This window comes from Pogona vitticeps, chromosome W (genome assembly GCF_051106095.1).
Source record: "Pogona vitticeps strain Pit_001003342236 chromosome W, PviZW2.1, whole genome shotgun sequence".
Classification (NCBI taxonomy): domain Eukaryota; kingdom Metazoa; phylum Chordata; class Lepidosauria; order Squamata; family Agamidae; genus Pogona; species Pogona vitticeps.
In genome coordinates, this window is record NC_135798.1 from 1,461,610 (window position 1) to 1,487,500 (window position 25,891).

The 25,891-nt window shown below is 50.7% G+C and overlaps 2 protein-coding genes across 2 annotated transcripts in view; both read right to left on the reverse strand.

The window, feature by feature from the left end:
• The window catches only part of LOC144584983 (uncharacterized), a 392,659-nt gene extending 368,088 nt beyond the window's left edge, over positions 1-24,571 (reverse strand). Inside the window, exon 1 of the mRNA XM_078382393.1 lies at positions 24,507-24,571. The gene's annotated coding sequence lies outside the window, so the exon portion shown is untranslated. The remainder of the gene's footprint in view (positions 1-24,506) is intronic.
• LOC144584975 (uncharacterized) overlaps positions 1-25,891 on the reverse strand; it is a 618,887-nt gene that overhangs the window by 462,342 nt on the left and 130,654 nt on the right. The window lies entirely within an intron of this gene.

Consider the following 25,891-nt stretch of genomic DNA (forward strand, 5'->3'; position numbering starts at 1 on the left):
CATGACACTGCAAAGGACTGAGTTGGTGTGAAATATCAGGATTTGAAGCGTTCTCCCCCAAGTTCTTCAGTCCTGGTGGAATAAAAGTCTCAAACAAATAGTTCCTTCCACTCGTCCATTTCCAAACATACAGACAGAGAGAGAGTGAGACCAACTAGCAGCCTCTCTGTTTCTGAGGAAATGGGAGCTCTCAGAGCAGTTGAGTTCAGGATGGCATAAGCTCTCAAACTGAAGCAAATGGTCCATGTCTTCCTCCTCGTTTATATCCACATCAGCCCCCGACAAATTACATTACATTGTTCTCTTACACCTACCATCGTCTGCTGATACAGGATGACTTCCCAGTTTTCTTGACTAGTTGCACCTGCCGTGCTAACTCTGTTTCAGTTAACAAGTTTGGACCCCATGACAGTATCCAAACGGTGACATGAAATCCCCATATGCTGTGAGACTGTCCTGTCGACTTCATTCTGTCGTCGATTAAGTAGCTCCCAACCAACCCAGTTCTGGAGGCCTCTGGTTTGTGAAAGCAAGCACACACTGTGAGATTCCTGGCTATGCGGGGGTTTGAACCCGGGTTGCGTGAGTCCCAGTTTTACTGTCTACATCAGAGCCTCTCTGAACATGTGCAGAGTGTTTTTCTTTTGGTTCCTGGTCCTGCTTGGCCCAACCCTGTGGTCACCAAGAGCAGGTGCTGTCAGTGAGATTCCAACCCTCGAGAGACAGGCATGGGGCCTCCCCTGAATTTCTCCTTTCCTCATTTGGGATCCAAGAGGGTGAAGTGAAGAATTCACTCCTGCATGTGGGGATCGTTGGAGAGGGAAAGACGGAAGAGAGCTTTCTTCTTGCTTCTCCGCAAGAGTAGATCTTTTTTTAGTCCATGGAGTCTTTTTGGTAGGTTCCAGCTGATTAATTGATTGATTTGGGGAGCATCCGTTATCCTTCCGCATGACATCTCAGGAACATCTTTAAGAGAGAAACACCTTCTCTTAATTCTTCACCATGAGTTTCTGCTGCAGAATTAAGGGGATTAATATCCCAAAGGATGCCCTTTCTCCCCCTTTGAGAGGGAAAGTGATCCTTGATGACCTCTTCCAAATTCAGATAATAGTTTTTGCAGGATGGATGCTGTTCCAGAAGAACACCTGCTAACCTTTTTCCTGTATCTCTTCGGCTTCTTCCTGCGACGACCAAGGCAGGGTCTCCCCTGGCCGGGCGCGGAGCCTCAGCTGCCTTTGAAAGGAAGGGAAGGGAAAGCCGGAGACCCAAGGAGGAGGAAGGGGTGCAGTCACTTCCTCAAGAAGGGCTCCTGCTGGGAGGTTCTCACAGGGAAGAGGGAAGCTTTGCACAGCCTCTGGAAAGAAACAAGAGGTGGGAAGATAGCAGGGTGCGGGTGTGGGCGTTTGAGCATTTATCAGGCCCCAGGCATGGATTGTAGAGAAGGTGCCACTTGCTTAAAGTAAATGGTGAATGGAGCAGATACACACACACACACAAATGTGGGTTCAGTATTTCTCCCCTAATGTTCCCACAGTGTTTAAAATTTTTTTTTGCCAGGATCTTTGTCCATCATTTCCCCAAAACCTATCAAATCTCTTTCAGCAACATCATTGAAATAATGTTTGGGGATGATGATCTTTGGTCATAAGGAGAGGACATTGAGGGAAAATGATTCCATTTTGAATCCTAACATCAGATGAAGGGGTGAAAGATACGCGGAGGCAGAGAGTATAGGATCCGATGGACCTCCATTATTGAGAAAAAAATGACAAAAAGAAAATAAAGAGAGGATGCACCTTTCCCCTACGGACTAGGTTGGGGTTAGCATGATGGTTATTTTTGCATTTCATAGCTAACAACTTTTAAAAAAAGATTCATCAGTCTTCTTAACCTCTTCTTCAATGTTTTGTTTGAAAAAAATGTTATTCCCACTGTATAAGATTTTTTTAAAGATTATTTTTAAATTTCCAAAACAAAAACAAATGAAAGAAAACAAAATACTTACTGCTACAATCTAAACCACAGTGCACCCCCATACCCATGGGACCCTTTGGAACAATACTTTTAATATGAACTGCTTTTCCAAAATTGTATTGTTTGTTGTTTAGAGGCTTTCCCCTTTCCTTTCACTAATACAAAGTCAATAAATCAACCCCAAATAGCATAAAAATATTTAAACTTATTTCCCTTCTTTTCATCTTAAGTTCAGTAGTCAATTTATCATTTAGCTCAGTGTCCCATACTTCATTGTACCAATCTTCTAATTTAATATCATTTTTATCTTTCCATAATCTAGCTATTAATATTCTAGCACTTGACATAAAATTGGAAATCAATTCCTTTGAGCAATAATGAAGTTCTATCTTATCAAAATTTGAATTTTGGTGTTGGAGGAGACTCTTGAGAGTCCCCTGGACTCCAAAGAGAACAAACCTATCCATTTTGAAGGAAATCAACCCTCAGTACTCACTGGAAGGACAGATCCTGAAGGTGAGGCTCCAATACTTTGGCCATCTCATGAGAAGACTCCCTGGAAAAGCCCTTGATGTTGGGAAGGTGTGAAGGCAAGAGGAGAAGGGGATGGCAGAGGATGAGAGGATTGGATGGTGTCATTGAAGCTACCAACATGAATCTGACCCAACTCCGGGAGGCAGTGGAAGACAGGAGGGCCTGTTGCGCTGTGGTCCATGGGATCACGAAGAGTCGGACGCGACTAAACAACAAAATCTTATCAAAAATTAACAACAAAGCAATTTTAGAATTTAATTCAATATCTTTTCCAAATATATCACGTGCTTCCTTAAAAATTAGTTTCCCAAATTTCTGAATGCATTCACAGTCCCACCACATATGATAATACGTGTCAATTTCTCCATCACATTTCCAACAGGCCTTAGAATAGGCTGAATGTATTATTCAATTTCACTGCAGTTGTGTATCATCTTAAACTAATTATAATTTTTTCCTTTATTCTTTCCGACATTAATCAAAACTCTCAACTTCTAAATTTGTGTCCAATCCTCTGTTTCAATTTCTGTCTTTAAATCATGTTCCCAAATTTATTTCAAACCTTCTATTTCTGTGTAGGTGTAGATGGGGCTCATCAGCCTTGGAAGGCAGCCCATCTAGGAGAAGGAAAGCTCTGATTTCAAGCCTCCACTGCATTCTGGCTATATCCACTGATAGAAAAGGCTTCAGGAGTTAACCTCGAGGCAAAATCTGGAGCTGAAGTCCCGAAGGCAGTTCGTGTGGTTCTGGCAACTCCTGCAACGTCACTGGAACCAGTTGTATTAGCTCTTGCCTTTCCATTGGACTATTTCAGCAACGTGGAGAGGGGGGATTTTCTGCTTGGGTAACAGCCTATCCTCCATATTATTTTACCCATGTTTTGTGCTCTGGAGAGGACACTCCAGCTTCACAAACAGTGTCGAAATAACATGGGAAGTAGCCGTTACTGTTTATAAGTCTTTGCTCAATTGGCATAGAGCATGATGCTAGGGGCTACTTCCAACGGTGGGAGAGGTCATTGCACCTCACTAGGTAGGGTAAAAGCCAACAAGCAGATTGATCGTAAGAAAACATCTGCCCTAAAGTTTGGCACCTGGAATGTTCGGACAATGACCCCTGACGACCTGCAGACAGCTGTCATCGACATGGAACTGAGTAGACTGCAGATGGACATTGTTGCCCTGCAAGAGATGAGATTGCCAGACATGGGATCTGTAAAAGAAAAAAACTTCTCATTCTTCTGGCAGGGAAAACCATCAAATGAGACCAGGGAATATGGTGTTGGCTTTGCAGTCAGAAATACTCTGCTGAGATACATTGTTCCACCTACTGTGGGGAGTGAAAGCATCCTGTCTCTGAAGCTCCACTCATCAGCAGGACCAGTAACCCTCATTAGTGCATATGCACCAACACTGTCATCTACTACAGAAGTGAAAGACAAATTCTATGACGATCTGGCAGCTACCGTCAAAAAAGTCCCTGAGAGAGAGCCACTGTTCATTCTTGGAAGCTTTAATGCTAGAGTTGGTTCTGATCACAATTCTTGGCCCACCTGTCTAGGCCATTTTGGCATAGGGAAGATGAACGAAAATGGCAAACGCTTGTTGCAATTTTGCTGTTATTACGGTCTTTGTGTCAGCAACACGTTCTTTAATATGAAACCTCAACACAGAGTTTCCTGGAGACATCCAAGATCAAGGCATTGGCATCAGCTCGATTTGATCCTCACTAGACGTTCTAGCCTTCCCAGTATTACAATCACACGCAGTTACCAGAGTACTGCTGATTGTGGTACTGATCACTCCCTGGTGTGTAGTAGAGTTAAACTGCAAACAAAGAGATTCTATCACATGAAAAAGGAAGGAAGACCACGTATTCACATCAGCAAGACCCGCGATCAAAGAAAAGTGGAGGAATTTGACCAAGCACTTCCAGGCCCAGCTGATGGAACGCTGGGTGCAGCACTACTCTGAGCTATATTCCAGAGAGAATGTGCTAACTGAAGAATCATTAAATAACATCAAGAGCCTGCCTGTCTTGGAAGACTTGGACAGCGAGCCAACTTTCGCAGAAATAAAAGCGGCCTTGGATTCCCTCGCCTCCGGCAAGGCACATGGAAAGGATAACATCCCTGCTGAAGTGCTGTAAAGAGATCATCACCACCAAACTGCATGAAGACTTCCACCGACCTGACCCCAAAAGCCGTCCTCCAGCAGCACCCTGGGGGGGGTGGGAAGGGGGGAGAGAGAAAGTCCAGAAGGGGAGGAGAGGAAAAGGAGAGGAGCGGGGTGGTGTGGGACAGTGACAGGAAGCGGCGAGGGAGCCCGGAAGACCCTCTGGCACGCCCAGGCTGACTCTTTCCCTGGGGGTCCAACCCTCTGAGCGTCTAACTCTAATCTATCAATCCATCCATCTTCCTTGACAACCCCTTGGGGCCACAGAGACGCACCCTGAGATGGGTGTGATGTTTTTCTGTTCTTCTTCACACTCCCAAATCACACTTTTCTTCTTTGTTTCTTTCTTTCCTTCTTTTTAATTGGGGAGGAACGGGAGGGGAGCCGAACCGTGAGTGTGTCTTTGAAGGAGAGGCTCTGAGTCTTTCCTTCTTCGCTGCTCTCTCAGCATGTAAGCGGATTCAAGGCCCACCAGGCCATCCTCCCGGGGCGTTCGGGGTCGGCTCCAGGGCTTCCGGAAGGACTCCGCAGCTCTCCTGGAGCGCCAGGCCTGTGTTGCATGGGCTGCCCTAGGCGGGGGTCATCCATCGCCTGCTGAGCAGCACAAGGGCCAAGGGTGTTTGTGCTGCGCTTGGGTGCCCCCAGCCAGTTCCTGAGACCTTTCAGGGAAGGAGGTTACCTCTGGAGGTTCCTCAGAGCAAGCCCCAGAAGCACCAACATAAGGTGATACCTCCAAAGAGGGATTCAGCTGGAGTTGCACAAACACACGCCCCAGGAATTTTCCAGGCCAAGTGGGGCTTTGATGATTCCTCGAGTCACCCTTTAGAAGTCCACTAGACTGCTTCTGCGAACATGTACAGAGTGCTTTTCTCTTTTACTTGTTCCTAATGCCGCTCAGCAGGAGAAGACTCCAGCCTGTAAAGCAGGAAATATGAAAAATTGGGAGGGGGGGTGAGGGAAGGACTTGGCTGGAAGGGCCAGACTTAGTTGGGCATGGAGGCTGATCTCCGAAGAAGAGGAAGACGAGACCAGGAGGGAGAATCGCAAAGTGTGGAAAAATGATTCCTTTCCTTTCTTTTATATAATGCCCATCTGGTTAGATGACACCATGCCACTCCGGATGTCTTACAAGATGTAGGGGACAGGAGAAGGAAGGAAATATTCAAAGCCAGAATGATCTGAAGATGGAGACACCCCCTGAATTTGACACTAAAACTTTACAATGCTCTAAAGATTATGTGCTTTTATATATATATACCTGAGTTATCCACCTCACAACTACCTTTGGGAGAAAAAAAATCAGGTCCTTGTGTGTTAAAACAGCGGGACTTATAAACCTGACACGACCAGATAGGCGGGATATAAATAAAATAAAAAAATAATTAAAAAAAACCACGGTGTGGATATGTTATTGAAGAACCATTTAGGATGTGAAGGTCTCTCCCTGTAACCACAGCTAAAGGACCAGAGGACCTAAAACAGAGTTTGTGAGAACATCACGTTCTCTGGGAGACATGCATGAACCCGACTCTCTTGTCTTCACAAGAGCACAGTGGGATGGCTTCAGGTTTGGCCGTGACTAGCCTAGGTTCTCCACGGATTTCATGGCTATCCTAAAATGCAGAAAAAGGTATTTTAAAATAATCGGAAAAGTTACTTATCAAAGTTACTTGAGGTGAAACTGGAAAAAGGAAGATGGAACTGGAGCAGGAAGTTTTTATATGGACTGATATTTTCTGTTACAAGAGGAGGGTGTTGACCCATTAAAATTGATTTATATATTCCTGAATCAGATGTATTGTTAAATTGCAGAATGAGTCTTTTCCTGTTAGAGAGGTTTAATGCAGTATTTAGACACCTGTTCCAATCAAAGTCTTTTCCAGCAGTTGACATCCATTAAATTTTTTTTCATTGAGGAAAACTATTGGTATCTTTTCATAATTGCAGTTGTGGTGAGTCATTTTGATACAGTGGGGTCTCTACTTGTGAACGGTTCTACTTACGTACTTTTCTAGTTACGTCCTTCTCCATCCGCAAAAATCCATTTCCACTTGCAAACGGAGAATCGACGTACAAAAGGAAAAGTGGGGGAAAAAAACATTGGCCAGGGAAGTGCCTAGGACCAAATAAGGGCAAAAAAACAAAGCGGGAGAGGCGGGGAAAGCAGCAGATTCAAACTGCTTCCATTCGTCTGTTGGCCAGGGAAGAGAGAATTGTTTCCTTTGCTCCGCTTTGCTGTGTGGATATTGGAAAACGTGGGGTGAGACTGTAGGAAGAATGGTTTCCTTTGCTTGCTCCGCTTTGCTGTTTGGATATTGGAAAACGTGGGGTGAGACTATAGAATGAATGGTTTCCTTTGCTTGCTCCGCTTTGCTGTTTGGATATTGGAAAACGTGGGGTGAGACTATAGAATGAATGGTTTCCTTTGCTTGCTCCGCTTTGCTGTTTGGATATTGGAAAACGTGGGGTGAGACTGTGAGCAAACATGGGTCCAAGAACACACGTGTAAGCCTGGACAGAGAGCAATCAGGAGTTTGCACATGCTAAAATGGGCTGAATGAGTCCAAATTCAGCTAGCCAAGATACAACACCCCTTCTCGCAGGTCTGCCCACATAAGAACACCCTGGTACTCTCAGATATTATTATGAAAAGGTCAAGTGGGCTTTGTAGTTCTTAGACTTAACTTGCACCACTGACAGGACTCTAAGTAAGCTAGGCTGAGGCAGCACTCTCAGATGACCCTATGACAAGTGTACTGTTCAGGAAACCAAATGAGTTTTATAATCTTTATTTTATTAAAGAAAAAGCATGTTACTAGGTATCAAAGCCAAATTAAACCAAAACAAATAAACTAGCATTGTGCTATTTAGTTACACAGATGTAGTGAGGCAAAGAAAACATGAAAAATATAAAAGAGTTCAAAAACCTTACAAAAACACAAAAAGCCATTAAAAAGAATAAAAACAGTTCCAGTCCAAGAAATCATTAGTAAAAACAAAATAATCCAAGTAAGTTATAAAAAGGCTATAGTCCTCAGTGATCCTGTAGAATAAAAATCCCTTAACAAAAGTAAAAATCCCTTATATGTCCCATAGTTCTTAGAAAAGAAAAATCCAGTAAATATACCATAGTCCTTACAAAATTATAAGAGCATAGTCCATATGGAGTATTCCAAGAAAAGAAGTCCATAAAGAATATTCCATAGAACAGTCCATAGAAAATAGTCCATGCACAGTTCTTAGGAAAAATCCCATAAGTCCAAAAGTAATCCAGCAAAGCATAGGAACCAGTCCATGTAGGTAGGCCACCAGTCCGTCTCAAAAGACATTAGGGTGAGTCCCAAATGGCTGAATAGTAGGTCACGAATGACTGAAAGGTCGGTCTTGGAAAGACAATGTCCATAGGCAAAAAGTTCCTTTTTCAAGAGTAACTGGCAAGGGCTTAATGCACCTTCCCACAATGTCATCCAATCAGAGTTCGTTACTAGGCAAACAGTCCTGTTGCATCACATGACTTCCTTCCCATACGCACCAGATGTTATTTGGGTTACGGTGGTTTCTCAAAGAGTCACAACAATTCCCATCTATCTAATCACACCGAGTCCTTTCTCAGGCTCTCAGAATAACATTCTCTCTGCTCGCCTAGAAAACAACTTGTCTGCATAGCAAAGATACTTTATACAAAGAAACAAGATGGAACCTCTCTGGCTTATTTCTTAATTACAAAACCAATATGCCTTAAAAGATTTTAACTCAAAAACCCATCTCATCACAGAGACTATAGAATGAATTGTTTGCTTGCTCCGCTTTGCTGTTTGGATATTGGAAAACGTGGGGTGAGTTTCCCTGGAAGGCATCTTGGAGGTCCCCGCCGCCGCTTCCCCTGGCAGGCCCAGTCTACCAAGCGTTTCCCCCCCGGCAGTAGACCAGGCCTCCCGGAGGAAGCGCTTCCCCTGAGAGGCCCAGTCTACCATGCTTTTTTCCCCAGGTAGTAGACCAGGCCTCCCGGAGGAAGCGCTTCCCCCGAGAGGCCCAGTCTACCATGCTTTTTTTCCCCAGGGAGTAGACCAAGCCTCCCGAAGGAAGCGCTTCCCCTGAGAGGCCCAGCCTACCAAGCTTTTTTTCCCCAGGCAGTAGACCAGGCCTCCCAGAGGAAGCGCTTCCCCTGGGAGGCCCACTCTACCTGGCAATAGACCAGGCCAAAAATATCCCCCTCTAGTGGTCGAAGGCGGAATAGCAGCTTCCCATTAGTTTCTATGGACGGAAAAGAGCAGTTACGGATTAAATGGTTTTCAATGCATTAAATGGGAAATGCAGATTCAACATAAGAACTTTTCAACTTGAGAACCACCTTCCAATACGGATTAAGTTCTTAAGTAGAGACCCCAGTATACTTGCTTAGATCTCTTCTTTTACTTTATGCTGCCGTGCAATTCAATATAGTTCACAATGAAATGCTTTAGTAATCAGTAAATATAGGGATTTCATTAGCATATTATGAGAAAAAGACTGAAAGTGGACTGAAATTGACCTAAAGCCTATATGAAACCTTGAGGGTTAGTGGTTTTGTTTGTTTGTTTTTGTTTTTTGGGAATTTTTCCCCCTGAAAGGAGGGTTTATACAGTGGTGCCTCGCATAACGATGTTAATTGGTTCCAGAAAAAAAAAGGTTATGTGAAAACGTCGTTATGTGAAGCACCATTTCCCATAGGAATGCATTGAAAACCAGTTAATCCGTTCCAATTGGAACGGATTATCCGGTTTTCTCTCTCCCCCCGCGGCTTGGATCTGACCCACGGCGGCTACCTCAGCCATGGCTGGACTCCCTAGAGTCCGGCCATGGCTGGGGTAGCCGCCGCAGCTCGGATCCAAGCCCCACTGCTCAGCTGGGGGAAAACGTCGGCAGTGGGCTGCGGCCTCGGAAGGACCCCAAAGCCACCATCCCCTGCCGACAATTCCCTTCCGAGCTCTGGGGACAGGCTGGGGGGTGAATCAGGAAGCTTGAGGCCTCTCCGCGCTGCTTACCCAGGCCGTTCCCGGACTTCCAGAAGTCCAGGAACGGCCTGGGTAAGCAGCGCAGAGAGGCTTCAAGCTCCCCGATTCACCCCCCAGCCGGTCCCCGATGCTTGAAGCCTCCCCGCGCCGCCTTGCTAGCGTGTGAGATGAGTGCAATTGTAGGGTAGTTGGAGCATTCTTTGGCACTGCCCTTCTTTGAGATTGGGATGTAGACTGATCTTTTCCAGTCCTCTAGCCACTGTTGAGTTTTCCAAACTTGTTGGCATATTGAATGTAGCACCTTAACAGCATCATATTTTAAAATTTTAAATAGTTCCACTGGAATGCCATCACCTCCACTGGCCTTGTTGTTAGCCAGGCTTTCTAAGGCCCACTTGACTTATCTCTCGAGGATGTCTGGCTCTAGGTCAGCAACTACATTGTCTGGGTTGTCCGGGATATCTAAAACTTTCTGATATAATTCCTCTGTGTATTCTTGCCACCTCTTCTTGATGTCTTCTGCTTCTGTGAGGTCCCTTCCATTTTTGTCCTTTATCATGTCCATCTTTGCACAAAATTTTCCTCTAGTATCTCCAATTTTCCTGAGCAGATCTCTGTTTTTTCCTTTCCTGTTATTTTCCTCTATTTCTTTGCATTGTTCATTTAAGGCCCTCTTGTCTCTCCTTACTATTCTTTGGAAGTCTGCATTCAATTTTCTGTAACTTTCCCTATCTCCCCTGTATTTTGTTTCCCTTCTCTTTTCTGCTATTTCTAAGGCCTCGTTGGACAGCCACTTTGCTTTCTTGCATTTCCTTTTCTTTGGGATGGTTTTTGTTGCTGACTCCTGTACAATGTTACGAGCCTCTATCCAAAGTTCTTCAGGCACTCTGTCCACCAAATTGAGTTCCTTAAATCTGTTCTTCACTTCCACTGTGTATTCGTAAGGGATTTGGTTTAGATTATACCTGAGTGGCCCAGTGGTTTTTCCTACTCTCTTGAGTTTAAGCTTGAATTTTGCTATGAGAAGCTGATGATCAGAGCCACAATCAGCTCCAGGTCTTGTTTTTGATGACTGTACAGAGCTTCTCCATCTTTGGCTGCAGAGAATATAATCAATCTGATTTCAATATTGCCCATCTGGTGATTTCCATGTATAGAGTCTCCTCTTGTGTTGTTCGAAAAGGGTGTTTGTGATGACCAGCTTGTTCTCTTGACAAAAATCTATTAGCCTTTGCCCTGCTTCGTTTTGAACTCCAAGGCCAAACTTCCCTGTTGTTCCTTTTATCTCTTGACTCCCTGCCTTAGCATTCCAGTTCCCTAGAATGAGTAGAACATCTTTCTTTGGTGTCAGTCTTAGAAGGTGTTGTAAATCTTCATAAAATTGTTCAATTTCAGTCTCCTCGGCAATGGAGGTTGGTGCATAAACTTGGATTGTTGTGATGTTGAAAGGTCTGCCTTGGATTTGTATTGAAATCATTCTATCATTTTTGAGATTTTATCCCATTACAGCTTTTCCTACTCTCTTGTTGACTATGAGTACTACTCCATTCCTTCTATGGGATTCTTGCCCACAATAGTAGATATGATAACCATCAGAATTGGATTTGCCCATTCCTGTCCCTTTTAGTTCACTGACGCCCAGGATGTCAATGTTTATTCTTGCCATATCCTGTTTGACCACCTCCAGCTTCCCAACGTTCATAGATTTTACATTCCAGGTTCCTATGCAGTATTTTTCTTTGCAGCATTGCACTTTCCTTTCACTTCCAGGTACACCCACAGCTGAGCGTCCTTTCAGCTTTGGCCGAACCACTTCATTACCTCTGGAGCTACTTGTACTTTCCCTTCGCTCTTCCTCAGTAACAAGTTGGATGCCTTTCGACCTGAGGGCCCATCTTCCAGCGTCATATTTTTAGCGTTTTGTTTCTGTTCACTGTGTTTTCTTGGCAAAGGTACTGGAGTGGCTTGCCAATTCCTACTCCAGGTGGTTTGCGTTAAATCAGAACTCTCCACTGTGACCTGTCCATCTTGGGTGTCACTGCACGGCATAGCCAATAGCTTCTCTGAGTTACTCAAGCCTGTTCGCCACGACAAGGCAGCAATCCATTAAGGAGTGAGCAATCCATGAAGCAGCTATTAATGCAAGCTAAAATAGAATTTGCCTTTTTTGTAGCCACATCACACTGTTGGCTCATATTTAGTTTGCAATCTATGACAATACCCAGATCCTTGTCTCATGTAGTTTTGCTGAGCCAGGTCTCCCCCATCTTGTAACTGTGGAATTGATTACTTTTTATGAGATGCAGTAGTTTGCACTTATCCCTGTTGAATTGAATTCTGATGTTTTCAGCCCAGGGCTCCATCCTATCAAAGCCATTCTAGTCCATGTGCTTGTAGTCTCTAGATTAGACTACTGTAATGCAGTCTACATGGGGCTACCTCTGAGATTGATGCAGAAATTTCAAATGGTGCAGAACGCGACGGCCAGACTTCTTAGTGGGCTGAGAAAACACCAACATATCTCCCCTACTCTGATGGCCTTGTATTGACTGCCTGTTCATTTGCTTTAGTCAAGATGGGCATCTGAGGGGCCTAACGGTGATGGAGGGCCAAGGAGGAAGAACAAAAAAATGGGCCTTCTGAGCAGTGGCCCCTCGCCTTTGGAACAGTCTCCTCCCCAGAGATTTGTCCAGCTCCCTCGCTGGGTGTTTTTAAGAGCCAACTCAAGACCTGGCTCTTTAGGCAGGCTTTCCCTCCTGTCAATAATTAATTTATTGAAATCCTTATGGTTTAAATGTTGTTGTTTTTTATTTTATTAATCCTCAATGTTGTTAGCCAGCCAGAGTAGACTTCGGTCTAGATGGCAGGATATAAAAGAAATAAATATTCTGCCCAATTGGGTATCATCTGCAACTTTGACAAGTTTCCCTGCATCCCCAATCCACAACATTAATGAAAATATTGAAGAGCACCGGTCGCAGGACTGACCCTTGGGGTAGCTCACGTCTGACCTCCTCCCAGTTAGAGAAGGACCCATTAATCATCACCCTCTGAGAATGATTCTGTAGCCAATTGTGTTTCCACCTGACACTTGATCTCTCCAGCCAACCCTTAGTTAGCTTGCTAATCAGGATCTCTTGGGACACTTGGTCAAAAGCTTTTCTGAAGTCGAGATATACAGAAGTCAAATTATCCCTGGCTCAGCAATATAAACAAAACAGATCATGGAATAGTCATAGATCACAAACTGAATATGAGCCAGCAGTGTGATGTGGCTACAAAAAAGACAAACACTATTTTAGGAGGGGTTAACTGGAAGAGAGTCTCCAAATCCCACAAGGTCCTGGTTCCCCTCTATTCAACATTGGTTAGGTCACATCTAGAGTACTGTGTCCTGGTCTGGACACCGCACCTCAAGAAGGATACCAACAAATTGCAGCAAGTTCAGAAGAGGCCAAGAGCGTTCCATCAATGGAGGCATTCAAGAGAACATAAAAACATTAAAAAGAGCCCTGCTGGATCAGGCCAAGGGCCCCTCTAGTCCGCCTTCCTGTATCTCACAGTGGCCCCAACAGAAGCCTCTGGGAGCACATCTGACAATGAGATCCTGATCCCCTTTTCTTACATCTGGCCTTTGCAGGGACCTTCCTTTTAAGCCTAGAGACTGTACATCCCCATCATGACTTGTCCTCCTGGAACCTGTCCAATCTCCTTTTCGAGGTAACTAGGCCAGATGGCATCAACCGCATTCTGTGACAAGGAGTTCCAAAGACGAATAACACGCTGGGTCAAGAAATATTTTCTTTTCTCTGTTCTCAGTCTCCCAACAGTCCATTGGAGTGGACGTCCCCTGAGGGTTCTGGTATCTGGGATGAATTCTTTCCCCCTCTCTCTTTTTTTGCAGGAAGATAAAAGCCCCCCCCTTTCTTGGATGGCTGCCTTGTCACGGCAGGGACACCCAAGACGGGACAGGTCATAGGTAGTGGAGAGTTCGGACTCAACGGCAGCAGGACCTTTGATAGCTCTCTGTCTTCCTGGATGGAAAGAGGGGCGGGGGGGGGAGGGGAGGAGTGGAAGGGGGGGAGCCCCAAAGCAGAGTAGAGAAACAGGAGAGGGGAGACCGGCAGGGGGGGGGGTACGAGAAGTTCCTGATTCCCCCCTTGAAAGCATGGAAAGCTCCAGGCCCTCCTTCTCCCCCCCCCTTGGTGGCCCTCCAGAGAAACCCCCCTTCCTTCCCGCCATGGCAATCCTGGAGCCGAGCCGTATGGAAACCGACCCCGATGGCCAGGGCAAGTGCCCTCCCCACGGAAAGAAAGCCAGCCCAGCCCAATCCATAGGGGAGGGGGAGAGTCCAAGGGGAAGATCCCCCCCCCGTGGCATGGAAGGGGGAGGCAGTAGCCCTGCTCGTAAGGAAGGGAAGGGAAGGGGAGGGAAGGGAAGGGGAGGGGAGGGAAGGGGAGGGAAGGGGAGGGGAGGGAAGGGGAGGGAAGGGGAGGGGAGGGGAGGGAAGGGGAGGGAAGGGGAGGGGAGGGAAGGGAAGGGGAGGGGAGGGGAGGGAAGGGGAGGGAAGGGGAGGGGAGGGGAGGGAAGGGGAGGGGAGGGAAGGGGAGGGGAGGGGAGGGGAGGGGAGGGGAGGGGAGGGAAGGGGAGGGGAGGGGAGGGGAGGGGAGGGGAGGGGAGGGGAGGGAAGGGGAGGGAAGGGGAGGGGAGGGGAGGGAAGGGGAGGGGAGGGGAGGGGAGGGGAGGGAAGGGGAGGGGAGGGAAGGGGAGGGGAGGGGAGGGGAGGGAAGGGGAGGGGAGGGGAGGGGAGGGAAGGGGAGGGAAGGAAGCAAGCAAGCAAGCTCTGGTTCTCTCTGGGCAAGTTGAGAGATGGCAAGGAACCTTCCTTCTTGCAGAAGAGGGTGGCCATCTCAGACTGTGCAAGGGACACCCCCCCCAGACACACACATACACACACACACACAAGGGCTTCCCTCCTGCTCTGCCTGCCAGGAAGGCCAAACGGGCCAAGAAATCCGTCTCAAAGCTAAAAGGAGCAGATCTGGAAAACAGGCCAGAAAAGGCACATTGCCGCCCCCCCCCCTTCCCGCTTCCTCCTTCTCCAAGGCTTCTCCCTGTTTGAGAGATTCCCCCCCCCCTTGTTCCAGACATGGGGCTTCTCCAACGTCAGCTTTGGTGCCCAATCCCAAGGGCCAGCCCGGCAGGATTGGGCCCCTCCTGACCTGACGGGGAGCCTCCCTCCCTCCCTCCGCTCGCCCAGGTTCGGCCTTTGTGGGTGGGGGGGGGAGGCTCCCCAAGAAAGGCCCGGACAGCCGCCACCCCCCCCCCAGGAGGAGCCAGGCTTTCTCCGTGGTGCCCTCCAGGGAGGGAGGGAGGGAGGGACGGGCCTTTTGCAAACGTGATGGCTCTGAATTTCGGATTCCGCCTCTGCCCAAACCCCGCCGCCTCCCTGGCCCGCTTTCTCTTTCCGCCCGGTTCTCCTATTTGGGGAAAAAATGGCTTTTCTAGTAATGCCCCCAGGAAGGCCCACCCCCTCAACACCCACGAGCAGAGGGAGGGAGGGAGGGAGGGAACCCCTCCACCCCCCCTTCCTGCTGGGGATCCCCTGCCTGGGATCTGGTCGGGGAGGGGGGGCGATCTGGCCGGCCCTCCCCTCTTCCCGACCCGGAGCCCCTGAATTAAGCAAGTCCCCTTCCAACCCCATAGACTGGGAGGGGAGGTCGGGGGGGGGCGGCCAAGGATCTCTGGGGGGGAGGGCGGAGGGAGGGAGCCCCCTTGGCACCCAGCTGACCCCCCCTCTTCTACCCCATTCCTGAGACCCTCCCCCTTCCTGGCCCCCCCTTCGCAGCCCCTCCCCTCCCTGCTTCCCACCTGGGGGGGGTGAGGTTGGGGGGGGGTCCCTGGAGGGCGGAGACATTGGGGGAGGGGAGAATGACCGGGGAGGGGGTGACGCTCCCTTCTTCCTCCTCCCCCCAAAAAGGGGCGCCTGCAGGATCTGCGGAAAGAAGGGGGGTCTCCTCGCAGGAAAGCCGAGCAGGGCCCACCGACACACGCACACAGCAAGGGCCCCCGGTGTCTTGCTGGGTCGAGACCCTCTGCCCGCCCTCCAAATTTCCCCCCCCCACACACAAACACACAAACACTCTCTCTCTCTCTCTCTCCACGAATCGATGCTTCCCCCATTCTTCCCCCCCCCTTTGCAAGGCCTTCCCGCAGGAAGGGGCCCAATCCGGATTGCACGGCCTCTGGGGGGGGGAAGGGGGGGGGCGGCTCTTTTTCTGCGTCTTTCAAATATATCTCTGCAATCCCTTCGAGCACTTACACCAACACCATCGCCACCCCCCCCAATGGCTCCCCTCCTTGCCCGTCCTCCTCCGGCGGGAGGGAAACTCGCGAGGAATCCCGTCCGGTCGCCTGCAAAGCGGCCTCTTCTTTCGGGGGGGGGGGGATCCTAGAGGGTGGGGGGGCAGGACGAGGGCGGGGCCGGGCTTCCCACCTCCGGTTCCCCTTCGACGCCGCCTCGCCGGGAGCAGCGCCTCTTCTGCTTCTTCCCGCTTTCATAGCTCTAGGTTTCCCTGTTGGCTTGAATGGGAAAGAGGGGGAGGGGAGGGTCCCGCAACAAAGCGGGTGGGGGGCAGGGGGGGGAGGGGAACGGAGCCTCGAGGGGGGGAGGGGCAGGAGCAGGAGAAGGGAGACGAACGTGTGTGTGTGTGTGTGTGTGTGTGTGGGGGGGGGGTTATGCGAGAGAGCCTCCCTGATTCCTGCCCCCCCCCACCAAAATACAGGTGGAAAACAAAGGAGGAAAGTCGGGCCGGGGGGGGGGGGGAGAGACATATATAAGTGTTTGAAGGGATTGCAGATATATATATATATATATATATATTTAAAAGAAACTCAGAAGAAGGGCCATTCTCACAGGTTCACACGAACGCATATTCAGCCCCTCCCTCCCTCCCTCTTTTTCTTCATGACTCACAACCTCCCCCCCTTTTTTTTCCTGACACGTCTTGCCTGTTAAACCAATTGACTTCGAAGAGGTGTTAAGACAACTGTTAGTAGACCGACAGACATAATATATTTAACATGCTCAGAGGCTAACACAATGTGCACTTAGTTTATAAAGGCGCACAACAAATATACCTAAATGTATTCCTGCATATCATGTATACCCCAGAATCCTCTCTATTGCCTTTTATTCCCTTTTAATATGTATGTAATGCTAACTTTGAAGCAATATGCATATACCTTGTAAGCAATGTAATACTTTACTTCTGACCATTGCAACAGAAATGTAACATTTTATTCTTGAAATGCATATCCTGAAGATTGGCCAGAGAAAGATCCTCAGCTATCTTCCTCCCCAAAAGAACAACAAAGGGGCCATCTGACTCGAACAGGCAGAGTCATCAAGGACATTTATGAAGACAAACACCCTAGATAGTTGACCCTAATGTGCGAAGAAGAAAACAAAACACCACAAATCTAGCAACTTGGGTTATTTTACATATACAAAGGAAGTAACATCAACATGGGGAAGGGAGATAAAAGTAATTCAGATGCATTCCTTGCAGACATCTTGACTCCTCAAGAGAACATCTCAATCCTAGGTCAACTGGACACGAGGGCATAACATGGACATTGTAGTCCGACCAATTAGAATAACCTCTGGAACCTCTTTGGCCAATAATCAGGAGAATCCTAAGTCGGGGGTTCAAGGAACCAATCAGGTCAAGACCTCTGTAACACCCTATCCCCAACGCTGTACTCTGAAAACTTATATAATGCTTATGTTTCTATTGTTCGAGGCTCTTCTCTGCCTTTAAGAGATTGGGCCCTAGCTGTGTAATTTAATAAATAATTGGCATTCTATACAGCTGGTTGTCTCGTGTCTTAGTCTGCTGCCTCTGCCGGAGAATCAACCCAATTTTCAGGGTTAACACAACCCTCCACCTGGAGTTCCCATCATGGCTCCAGGTGTGACTCCATGTTCTTCTTTGACTACAGATCCCATGCTGCTACAAACCATGACCAGCCCTGTGGTGGATCGGGCCCAGGGGCCCCTCGGAGTCCCCCTCCCTGTCTCTCCCCCAGTGGCCCCACCAGATCATGCCTTTGGGAGCCCACGAGACCCCCAGGCTCCTCTCTCCGGAGACCCCTCTTCCCCTTCATCCCGCGTGGATGGGGTGGCAGGGGTCTCCTCGACAAGCAAGGGAGGGATCTGGAAGGCAGGCAGGCAGGCAGGCAGGCAGGCAGGAAGGAAGGAAGGAAGGAAGGAAGGCAGGCAGGCAGGCAGGCAGGCAGGAAGGCAGGCAGGCAGGCAGGCAGGCAGGCAGGAAGGAAGGAAGGAAGGAAGGAAGGAAGGAAGGAAGGAAGGAAGGAAGGAAGGAAGGAAGGAAGGAAGGAAGGAAGGAAGGAAGGAAGGAAGGAAGGAGGGAGGGAGGGAGGGAGGGAGGGAGGGAAGGAAGGAAGGAGGGCGGGCGGACGGGAGGGAGGGAAGGAAGGAAGGAAGGAAGGAAGGAAGGAAGGAAGGCAGGCAGGCAGGCAGGAAGGAAGGAAGGAAGGCAGGCAGGCAGGCAGGCAGGCAGGAAGGCAGGCAGGCAGGCAGGCAGGCAGGCAGGCAGGCAGGCAGGAAGGAAGGAAGGAAGAAGGAAGGAAGGAAGGAAGGAGGGTGGGAGGGAGGGAGGGAGGGAAGGAAGGAAGGAAGGAGGGCGGGCGGACGGGAGGGAGGGAGGGAAGGAAGGAAGGAAGGAAGGAAGGAAGGAAGGAAGGAAGGAAGGGAGGGAGGGAGGGTGGGAGGGAGGGAGGGAGGGAGGGAAGGAAGGAAGGAGGGCGGGCGGGCGGACGGGAGGGAGGGAGGGAAGGAAGGAAGGAAGGAAGGAAGGAAGGAAGGAAGGAAGGCAGGCAGGCAGGCAGGCAGGCAGGCAGGCAGGCAGGCAGGAAGGAAGGAAGGAAGGAAGGCAGGAAGGCAGGCAGGAAGGAAGGAAGGAAGGAAGGCAGGCAGGCAGGCAGGCAGGCAGGCAGGCAGGCAGGAAGGAAGGAAGGAAGGAAGGAAGGAAGGAAGGAAGGAAGAAGGAAGGAAGGAAGGAAGGAAGGAAGGAAGGAAGGAAGGAAGGAAGGAAGGAGGGAGGGTGGGAGGGAGGGAGGGAGGGAGGGAGGGAGGGAAGGAAGGAAGGAGGGCGGGCGGACGGGAGGGAGGGAGGGAAGGAAGGAAGGAAGGAAGGAAGGAAGGAAGGCAGGAGGGAAGGAAGGAAGGAAGGAAGGAAGGAAGGAAGGAAGGAAGGAAGGAAGGAAGGAAGGAAGGAAGGAAGGAAGGAAGGAGGGAGGGAGGGTGGGAGGGAGGGAGGGAGGGAGGGAAGGAAGGAGGGCGGGCGGACGGGAGGGAGGGAAGGAAGGAAGGAAGGAAGGAAGGAAGGAAGGAAGGAAGGAAGGCAGGCAGGCAGGAAGGAAGGAAGGAAGGAAGGAAGGAAGGAAGGAAGGAAGGAAGGAAGGAAGGAAGGAGGGAGGGAGGGAGGGAGGGAGGGAGGGAAGGAAGGAAGGAGGGCGGGCGGACGGGAGGGAGGGAGGGAAGGAAGGAAGGAAGGAAGGAAGGCAGGAGGGAAGGAAGGAAGGAAGGAAGGAAGGAAGGAAGGAAGGAAGGAAGGAAGGAAGGAAGGAAGGAAGGAAGGAAGGAAGGAAGGAAGGAGGGAGGGAGGGTGGGAGGGTGGGAGGGAGGGAGGGAGGGAGGGAGGGAAGGAAGGAAGGAAGGAGGGCGGGCGGACGGGAGGGAGGGAAGGAAGAAGGAAGGAAGGAAGGAAGGAAGGAAGGAAGGAAGGAAGGAAGGAAGGAAGGAAGGAAGGAAGGAAGGAAGGAAGGAAGGAAGGAAGGCAGGCAGGCAGGCAGGCAGGCAGGCAGGCAGGAAGGAAGGAAGGAAGGAAGGAAGGCAGGAAGGCAGGCAGGAAGGAAGGAAGGAAGGCAGGCAGGCAGGCAGGCAGGCAGGAAGGAAGGAAGGAAGGAAGGAAGGCAGGCAGGAAGGCAGGCAGGCAGGAAGGAAGGAAGGAAGGAAGGAAGGAAGGAAGGAAGGAAGGAAGGAAGGAAGGCAGGAAGGAAGGAAGGAAGGCAGGCAGGCAGGAAGGAAGGAAGGAAGGCAGGAAGGAAGGGAGGAAGGAAGGCAGGAAGGAAGGAAGGGAGGGAGGGAGGAAGGAAGGAAGGAAGGAAGGAAGGAAGGAAGGAAGGAAGGAAGGAAGGAAGGAAGGAAGGAAGGAAGGAAGGAAGGAAGGAAGGAAGGCAGGCAGGCAGGCAGGAAGGAAGGAAGGAAGGAAGGAAGGAAGGAAGGCAGGCAGGCAGGAAGGCAGGCAGGAAGGAAGGAAGGCAGGCAGGAAGGCAGGCAGGCAGGCAGGCAGGAAGGAAGGAAGGCAGGAAGGAAGGAAGGAAGGAAGGAAGGAAGGAAGGAAGGAAGGAAGGAAGGAAGGAAGGAAGGAAGGAAGGAAGGAAGGAAGGAAGGAAGGAAGGAAGGCAGGCAGGAAGGCAGGCACGCATGCAGGAAGCAAGGCAGGCAGGCAGGCAGGCAGGTAGGCAGGAAGGAAGGAAGGAGGGAAGGAAGGAAGGAAGGAAGGAGGGAGGGAGGGAGGGAGGGAGGGAGGGAGGGAGGGAAGGAAGGAAGGTAGGAAGGAAGGCAGGCAGGCAGGAAGGAGGGAGGGAGGGAAGGAAGGAAGGAAGGCAGGCAGGCAGGCATGCAGGAAGGAAGGAAGGAAGGACGGAAGGCAGGCAGGCAGGAAGGCAGGCAGGCAGGCAGGCACGCACGCAGGCAGGGAGGCAGGCAGGCAGGAAGGAAGGAAGGAAGGAAGGAAGGAAGGCAGGCAGGCAGGCAGGCAGGCAGGCAGGCAGGAAGGAAGGAAGGAAGGAAGGAAGGAAGGAAGGAAGGAAGGAAGGAAGGAAGGAAGGAAGGAAGGAAGGCAGGCAGGCAGGCAGGCAGGCAGGAAGACAGGCAGGCAGGCAGGCAGGCAGGCAGGAAGGCAGGCAGGAAGGCAGGCAGGCAGGCAGGCAGGAAGGAAGGAAGGAAGGAAGGAAGGAAGGAAGGAAGGACGGCAGGCGGGCAGGCAGGCAGGAAGACAGGCAGGCAGGAAGGAAGGCAGGCAGGAAGGCAGGCAGGAAGGAAGGAAGGAAGGAAGGAAGGCAGGCGGGCAGGCAGGCAGGCAGGAAGACAGGCAGGCAGGCAGGCAGGCAGGCAGGCAGGAAGGCAGGCAGGCAGGAAGGCAGGCAGGCAGGCAGGCAGGCAGGCAGGAAGGAAGGAAGGAAGGAAGGAAGGAAGGCAGGTAGGCAGGCAGGCAGGAAGACAGGCAGGCAGGCAGGAAGGAAGGAAGGAAGGAAGGCAGGCAGGAAGGCAGGCAGGCAGGCAGGAAGGAAGGAAGGAAGGAAGGAAGGAAATCACAGACAAGCGAGGGAGGCAGAACTTTGCACACGGAACACTGGGGACCCGATCCCAGGCTTTTTTTGGGGGGGGGAGCCTCAGCTGCCACAGGGGAGAAGGAGGAGAGAGTGTTTCAGGAAATGAGAAAGGAGGCGAGGAAGAAGTGGCAAGAATTTTTTTTTTCAAATTAAGGATTTTTCTTGGAGGTTCTCTTCCCCTTCCCTCCACAGGTGTAAAGATGATCCCTTCCATGTCTGGTTAAATGTTTCCATTTTCCCATTTGCTTGGGGATGATAAATGGAATCCTTTGGTGGCTTCACCCCTTACAGTTTCCACATCAATTCCAAGGTCCAGCTCATAAAGTGAGATCCTTGGTCAGAGAAAACCTCTTGAGGGAAACCTAGTCTCGAAAATACTCCTATTCTGTCAAAAGGCCTGTCTGGGAGGGGCCTCGGTGTTCAAGGCCCTGCTGGGGGTGGCCTTCACTGGGGCGAACGGGCCTTGGGGATGTGATGGGCAGCCTTCGTCCACCTCCTTCCTCCTTGTTTGGCCAGAAGAACCGCTGTTTTCCTCTGGCCAGGGTTTTCTGCACCCCCAGGTGGGTCCTGCTCGGGGTAGATCAGGAGCCCATCAAAGCACCACCATCTGCAACCCTCCGGGTAAAACAGTTTTAATCTATTCTCCCCCCCTCTGACTTTACTACCCTGTATGGGGTCCCACCTCTCAATTCATTCTCAAGCCCCTGAATTTTCTGATTCCTTGCCTCCCCAACACCCTCCCTCCCTCTCCTCCGTTCCTATGGCCGCCATTGTGAGAGGAAGGATAGCAGCTGCTTCCGGAGGCTGGGCTGCTTCTGCGCATGTGCCTGCCCTTCCGCTGAGAGGGGGACTCACGCATGTGCAGTGAGACTTTCTCCAAATATTTTTTTTTTAAGAAACCAAATTAGAAGAACGTTTTTTGAGAGGCAGTCCAGAACTGTCTCTGTGCACGTAGCTCAGCTGAGAGGTGGGACCCTGTGTGCAGACAGCCCAACCTCTAAGAACTGGCTGGGCTGCCTCTCAAAAAATTTTATTTTATTTTTTGCTTCTTCTTTTTTTTCTTCTTTTTTTTGAAAGGCGGCCTGGACAGCTCGTGCAAACAATTCAACCCATTTTTGCATGGGATGATCAGGGACAGATCCTGCCCCTCTTCCGTATGGCAGCCTTTCAAGTCTTTGAAAAGTGCTATCATTTCAGCCCTCAGTTTTCTTTTCTCAAGGCTAAACATGCCCAGTTCTTTCCGCCTTTCCTCTTGAGGCTTGATCTGTCCCCTGATCATCCTCCTCCGAACTTTTTCCAAGGATGTCAGCATCCTTCTTGAAGCGTGGTGTCCAGAGCTGGGTGCAATAATCAAGGCGACGCCAAAACTGTGCTGAATTGAGAAGGACTAGCACCTTGCAGGATTTCAAAACTATACTTCTGTTAATGCAGCCTAAAATAGCATTTCCCTTTTTTTTTTTTTTTTTTGTAGCCACGTCACATGCTGGCTCCTATTCAGCCTGTCATCTATTTTGACAAGATCTTTTTTTGCTTATAGTGTTGCTGAGACAAGGATAGCCCAACATGTAACTGGGTGACTGGTTTCTTTTTTCAAGGTGCAGGACGTTGCCCTCCTCCTTGTTAAATTTCATTAGCAGGTGGCCTATTTAGGAATGCCGCCAAGAGGTCAAACACACGTAGAACCATAGAATCACAGAACAGTGAAGTTGGAAGGGGCCCAGAAGGCCATCCAGTCCAGCCCCCTGCTCAAGGCAGGGATACCGTCAAAGCAGATCTGCCAGGTGATGGCCTAAGTTTTCCTTGAATGCCTCCAGGGTCGGAGGACTCCAAAATAGGCGAAACCGAAAACCCAGAAGGGAGCTGGAGGCATCGCTCTGCTTCACTCCCATCTGCTGACTTCTGTTCCAGGCTTGGGAGTGAAGTCCTGAGAAGTCCAGGCTGAAATGTTCACCTCCTTTTCTTACGTAATTTTTAAATCCTTACTTTGGTTCCCCAAAGCAGAAGTTCCTTCTTCAGTTCCCTCTTCAGGATCCCAAAAGGGGGAAGAAGAGACTCACAAGAGCCCCATGGGAGCAAGGGGGCAAGACGGGCCTACCCCTCCACCCAAAGAAAGTGGAGGGAGCCCAAGCCAGCGAAGAGGGGAAAGGGGACAAAGAGGAAAAGGGGAAACTCACCCACCCCTGTCGGACGTGAGGGGAAGAGAAATGGAAGGAGACGAGGAGTCAGAAGGACGAGGAGCAGAGAGAGCGAGTGAGTGAGAGAGAAGTGAGAGGCCAGAAGGGTAGAGGGGAACAGAGCAAGCTCTTGCTAGAAGGGTGGGAAGGTTTCTAGATGGAGAACCCGTGGATTCCTATCTGGGGGAGGATGATGAGACCAAGGGAAGAGGCAGAAAGGGAAAGGAATCCTCTCGCTCAACCTTTCCACTGGGGCAAACGGGAGAGTAGAGGATGAAGCCGGAAGATAAGGGAAGAGTGGACGCAAATAGCAGAGGAGGAAAGAGAGAATGTAGAACGGAAGAACCATCATCCACGCGGGGGTATGGAATCGCCTCCCCAGAGGAGACGGCTGGAGTGGGAGAGGGGTGGACGGAGGAGACCCTCTTGCATCGGCCGGTGTCAGCCTCAAGGGAAGTCCCACATAAAGAGGATTACGGCAGTCTAATCTTGAGAATATCCGTGCCTGGACCAATCCGGGGAGTGACAGGGCATCCTGGCAGGGGAGCAGCTGCGCAATTCATCTGAGAGGGAAGTGAACGGATCGGACCGCAGACGCCACCAGGTTGTCCATTGGCAGCCTCGGGTCCAGAAGGACGCCCAGCAAGCATTGGGAACCACCCAAGTCACAGACCTCAGGGGCACCCAGATGGAGGAAACCCCCCCTCCATCTTCTTTGGGTTCAGCCTTAGTCTATTGTCCCTTTCCCCCCTCCCATTGAAGGAGAAGGTGGGAACAGAAATGACCTTCCCTGTTCATATCATCAGAGTCCAAAGTACAGGTGGAGGGTGCAAAGCAAAACCCCCCAGTCTGGCTTGTCTGTCAAGGGGGAACAAGAAGGGAGGCTTGAAGGGGAACACCCCCCCACACACACACACACCCCAAATCAGGACGACCAAGGTTTGCCTCTTGTCAAGAGGACCTGCCCTTGGGGAGCATGAGGTTGGGGTGAGCAGGACTCAGGTTTTATTTATAAATAATACACCTAAATGTGATGCAAAGAAAACCGTACCCCCAAACACCAGCACTCTGCATATGCTCAAAGAAGAACTGTGGTGTCATGGATGGAGTCCCAGACGGGAAACCTGGAGACCTGGGTTCAAATCCTTCCCGGGCCAGGGAAACTGAGAGGAGAGAGATAGTGGGGGGGGGGGGGGAAGGCTACTTCAGCCACCTCTTGAAACCTCACTGACCTTGCAAACGTTGGGAGGGAATCTGGGATGTGGTTCTTTGTTTTCGGTCCCCCCCCCCCAAAAAAAGGCAAAGGGAATTCAGTCTGGCCCCCTCCCTAGGAGGAAAGAGAAAAGATCATCCAGGAGGCTTTTATGGATAGAGCAAATGGAAAATAAAACCTTTCCTTGCGGGGGGGGGGAGACCGAGAGGGGGGGCCTCCCTCCCCCTCCCCTCCTTTCTCACCTCGATGGAGGGTCAGGAGAGGAGAAGGCGGAAGGAGGGGGAGAGAAGGACGCAGCCCCGGAAGCAGCCCCTCCTCCTCCTCCCTCTACAGCTTTAGTAGCTCTACGTTCTTCCCCGCCCTTCCCTCCCAACCAATCGCTGCGGAGAAGAGGAGTCGTAGAGGAGGGGCTGCTTCCGGGGCTGCTTTCCCCCCCCAGCGGAACCGGAACCGGAAGCCGTGCCCCCTCCCTCCCTCCCTCCACCCCCCCTTTTGTTCCTCTCTCGCTCTTTCTTTCCGGCCTCTTTTCCCGCTTCAGGATCCAGACGGAGGTGGGGGGGCAGTTTGGGGGCCTTTTATTTTGGGGGGGGAGAGAGGGAGGGGGGGAGGCATGAGAACAGGGGGGGGTGGGGGAGCCCTAGAAGGATATTCCCCCCCCCACCAAAAGGAGAAAAATACCCGCCCGCTGCCCCCCCACACTCGATTTGGGGGCCTTCATTGGGGAGGGAGAGAGCGGTGGGGGTTGGGGGGTCCCTAGAAAGAGGTTCCCACCCGCTCCCCCCCCCACTCCTCGGGGTCCCAGGAGGGGCCTTTACCTTCCTCTTCCCCTTGTGTGTGTGTGTGTGTGTGTGTGTGTGTGTGCAATCTCCGGGGGAGGGGCTTTCTGTGTCTTTGTGTGTTTGTCTGTGGGAAAGAGAGACGGGGGGGTCAGGGCTCGCAATCTGAAGGGGCAGGAGGGCCATCACACACACACACACCAGTAACCCCCCCAGGGCCCCTTGTGTGTGTGTGTGTGTGTGTGTGTGTGTGTGTGTGTGTGTGTGTGTGTGTGTTTGTCTGTGGGAAAGAGAGACGGGAGGTCAGGGCTCGCAATCTGAAGGGGCAGGAGGGCCATCACACACACACACACCAGTAACCCCCCCAGGGCCCCTTGTGTGTGTGTGTGTGTGTGTGTGTGTGTGTGTGTGTGTGTGTGTGTTTGTCTGTGGGAAAGAGAGACGGGAGGTCAGGGCTCGCAATCTGAAGGGGCAGGAGGGCCATCACACACACACACACCAGTAACCCCCCCAGGGCCCCTTGTGTGTGTGTGTGTGTGTGTGTGTGTGTGTGTTTGTCTGTGGGAAAGAGAGACGGGAGGTCAGGGCTCGCAATCTGAAGGGGCAGGAGGGCCATCACACACACACA